Source organism: Humulus lupulus, chromosome 8 (assembly GCF_963169125.1).
Source record: "Humulus lupulus chromosome 8, drHumLupu1.1, whole genome shotgun sequence".
Lineage (NCBI taxonomy): Eukaryota > Viridiplantae > Streptophyta > Magnoliopsida > Rosales > Cannabaceae > Humulus > Humulus lupulus.
In genome coordinates this window covers 171,081,538-171,085,877 of record NC_084800.1, presented here as the reverse complement: position 1 = coordinate 171,085,877, position 4,340 = coordinate 171,081,538, and positions in this window count along the sequence as shown.

The window sequence follows — 4,340 nt, the reverse complement described above, 5'->3', positions numbered from 1 at the left end:
GGTCCGTTGGCGTAATACTCGCGGAACAGGGTCCCGACAGGTCGACCCGCTCCGGAGATCCCAGCCAGTCAACCTGGACCTCGAGTAGATCAGGACGTCCCTCCCCCCGTGGTCGAGGGAGAGATTTCCACCATCTCTGGAGGGCCACACATGGCTGGCACGAGCAGAGGCGCCCAGAAGAGGTACATAAATGAATTGAAGGCCCACAATGGAGGGGAGTTCGTCCCGGAACAGCGTCAATCAAAACAACAAAGATTAGAGAAACAACCAGTCACTTTCACGGAGGAGGACGCGGGCCATGTCCAATTCCCTCATAACGATCCCTTGGTCGTAGCAGTCCAGCTCGCCAACCGGAGAGTAAGGAGGGTGTTAGTGGACAATGGGAGCTCGGTGAATCTCCTATTCCGTTCAACCTTAGAAAAAATGGGTCTGACCGTCTCCGAGCTAAAGGCAACCTCGATGATGCTATATGGTTTTTCAGGCGAAGGGTCAGCAGCGATAGGAACGATCGAGCTGGTGATCACCCTAGGCAACGAGTCCCGAACAGTGTCCAAACTGCTCGAATTCGTAGTCATTGACTGCTCCGCTGCCTACAATGCAATTTTGGGCCGACCAACGCTCGTTGCTTTCGAAGCTATCACATCCGTCCGGCACCTCGCCATGAAGTTCCCTACTTCGACAGGGGTCTACACTATCAAGGGCGATCAGCTCGCTGCCAGGGAATGCTACAGCATTTCCATGAAGGGAAAATCTAAACCCGGGCAGGTGGCGATGGCCATTCAGAATGAAGAGGAATCGCAGGGACCCAAGGCGGCCCCTGAGATTGAAAAACCTCGGGTTTCCGAAGACGAAAACTCGCCTTAAGCGAGGACATTGACCCCTGAGTAGGCGAGGACAGGTCCGAGCTCCAAGCTATTGAAGATCTCGAGGAGGTAGGCATCGATGAACAAAATCCTTCACGGACGGTGAAGCTCGGAAAGAACCTCTGCGATAAGAGAAAGGCGGATCCGACTGCGTTTCTGAAAAAGAACCTAGACGTATTCGCATGGTCGCATGAGGTCATGATAGGGATCAGTCTGAGCGTAATCATGCACACGCTCCACCTAGACAAAAGCGTCCCTGCAAAGTCTCAAAAGCAGATGCGTTTAGGGACAACCCGAGCCGAGGCCCTTGAAGAAGAAGTGGCCCGGCTCAAAAAATGTGGCTTTATCCGCGAAGCCAGATTTCCCATTTGGGTTGCCAATCCCGTGTTAGTTCCAAAGCCCAATGGCAAGTGGCGGACCTGTATCGATTTTTCCGACCTGAATAAAGCCTGCCCCAAGGATTGCTTTCCGTTGCCGAGGATCGATCAACTGGTGGATGCCACGGCGGGGCACGAGCTCATGTCCTTCATGGACGCGTACTCGGGCTACAATCAGATCGCGATGAATCCAGCAGACCAGGATCATACCAGCTTTATGACCCCGACTAATGTCTATTGTTATAAGGTCATGCCGTTCGGTCTTAAGAATGCCGGGGCAACCTACCAAAGGCTGGTAAATAGAATGTTCGCGGATCAGATCGGGAAAAACATAGAAGTGTACGTCGATGATATGCTTGTCAAGTCAAAGACCGCCACCAACCACGTCGCCGACCTGGAAGAATGTTTTAACATACTGCGAGAATATGGCATGAGGCTCAATCCTCAGAAATGCACTTTCGGCGTCGCATCGGGGAAGTTCTTGGGTTTCATAGTCAATACCCGAGGAATCGAGGCAAATCCCGACAAGATCAGGTCACTGCTCGAGCTTCCATCCCCCAGGTCGCGGAAAGATGTCCAAGGCCTCACAGGAAGGGTGGCAGCACTGAACCGGTTCATTTCCAAATCGACCGACAAGTGCCTGCCTTTCTACAACCTGCTCCGCGGAAACAAGAAGTTCGAATGGACAGTAGAATGCGAGGGCGCATTCCTCGACCTAAAAACGCACCTAGCTGAGCCACTTGTGCTATCAAAGCCCAGGGTAGGAGAACCTCTTTTCCTCTACATGGCCGTGACTGAGGACGCAGCTAGTGCCGTTCTGGTGCGAGAAGAGGACCAGGCTCAGAAACCGGTTTATTACATCAGCAAGAGACTCCTCGGAGCTGAGTCAAGGTACCCGTTGATGGAAAAGCTGGCGTTCTGCCTAATTACGGCCTCGCGAAAACTCAGGCCATACTTCCAGTCCCACTCTGTACACGTCATGACCGATCAGCCTCTAAGGCAGGTTTTGCAAAAGCCTGAAGCCTCGGGACGCTTGCTAAAGTGGGCGGTCGAACTCAGTCAGTTCGAGATTTTCTATACTCCCCGAACTACCATAAAAAGTCAAGCCTTGGCCGACTTCGTGGCAGAATGCGCGGGATTCCGTGAGATTCCATCGGAAGATTCACAGTAGCTCACCTCCTCAGGTTCATCGTGGAGAATATTCGTTGATGGCTCGTCTAACGAGAACGGCTCCGGGGCCGGAATCATTCTGATATCCCCAGAAGGACATAGATTCCATTCGGCGCTGAGGTTCGGGTTCAAGGCGTCCAACAAAGAGGCAGAGTACGAGGCCTTGTTAGCCGGACTTAGGATAGCTAGCGAGCTAAAGGCAAGCTCTGTCCAATGCTTCAGCGACTCCCAGCTCGTGGTGAATCAGGTCTTAGGCGAGTATCAGGCGCGGGGTCCCAAGATGGCCTCTTATTTGGCTAAGGTAAAATCCGAATTGTCTACGTTTGGGCAAGGGTCGATCGAGCAGATACCTCGGGAGTAGAACGCCAATGCAGACGCTCTCGCCAAGCTCGCCACCTCGGGGGAGGCAGAAACCCTGGGGTTGGTACCAATTGAGTTCTTGGGCCAACCAAGCATAGACGGAGATCGAGCAGATATTTAGATGATTGACATAAGGCCGACCTGGATGACTCCCATTGTTGAGTACCTCGTCGAGGGCAAGTTACCCGAAGGGCGCAACGACGTACGGCGAGTCCTTTATCAAGCTCCGAGATATACGCTAGTCGAGGGGGTGTTGTACCGACGTGGGCACTCATTACCTCTCCTCCGGTGTGTTCTTCCAAGTGAAGCGAAGGCCATCCTGCAGGAAGTTCATGACGGATTCTACGGAGATCACACTGGGGGGCAAAGCCTGGCCTTGAAGATCCTTCGGCAGGGTTTTTACTGGCCGACTCTGTCCAAAGACTCGATCTCATATGTAAAAAAGTGCGACAAATGTCAGCGGTTCGCCGCGGTTGCACGAGCACCCCCGACCGAGCTAAAAATGATATCGTCTCCCTGGCCCTTCGCCATTTGGGGCATAGATCTAATAGGCGCCCTGCCCACCGGAAAGGGCGGGGTCCGTTACTCCGTGGTAGCCATTGACTACTTCACAAAGTGGGCCGAAGCAGAGCCGTTGGCGACAATAACATCGAAAAAGGTGCTAGACTTCGTGGTTAAAAGCATCGTTTGTCGATTCGGCCTACCCAAAAAGATCGTTTCCGACAATGGCACTCAATTTGACAACGACCTGTTCACCGAATTTTGCGAAAAGTACGGAATTGTGAAAAGTTTCTCATCCGTGGCCTATCCCCAGGCGAACGGCCAGGTCGAAGCTGTCAATAAAACTCTGAAGGCAAGCCTCAAGAAGAGGTTAGATGAGGCAAAGGGGATCTGGCCAGAACAGCTCCCCCAAGTTCTGTGGGCCTATAGGACCTCACATCGGACTCCCACGGGTCACACTCCTTTCTCCCTAACCTTTGGAAGTGAAGCGGTCCTCCCCGTGGAGGTGAAGGTCCTGTCGCACAGGGTCCGGTCCTACGAACAAGACAAGAACCACGAGCTCCTATGCCACTCCTTAGACTTGATGGATGAGAGGCGAGAGGATTCACAACTCCAGCTCGCCCATTATCAACAGAAAATCACTCGCTACTTCAACACTAAGGTCAAAAGACGTGCCTTTAGCGTCGGCGATTTGGTCTTGAGGAGAGTTTTCCTGGCCGGGAAAGATCCCAAAGATGGGGTTTTGGGACCAAGCTGGGAAGGACCATACCAGGTCATCGAAGTCATCAAAGAAGGGACGTATAAATTAGCTCGACTTGGTGGAGGGGCGGTCCCGCGGACTTGGAATGCAATCCACCTAAAGAAATATTATCAATAAACATTTGTAAGACCTAGAAGGTCACCTTCCATGTATAAATAAAAATCAAATGTTTCTCGTTATTTGCAAGGGTAATTTTAAAGTAACAACGAAAGGCCCTTTCCCAGTTACTTGGGGGGCATATGGTACCTGGATATATCCAGGTCTCCTTAACGACTTAGGTGTTAATTTTTATCTACGGATAAGAGTCAT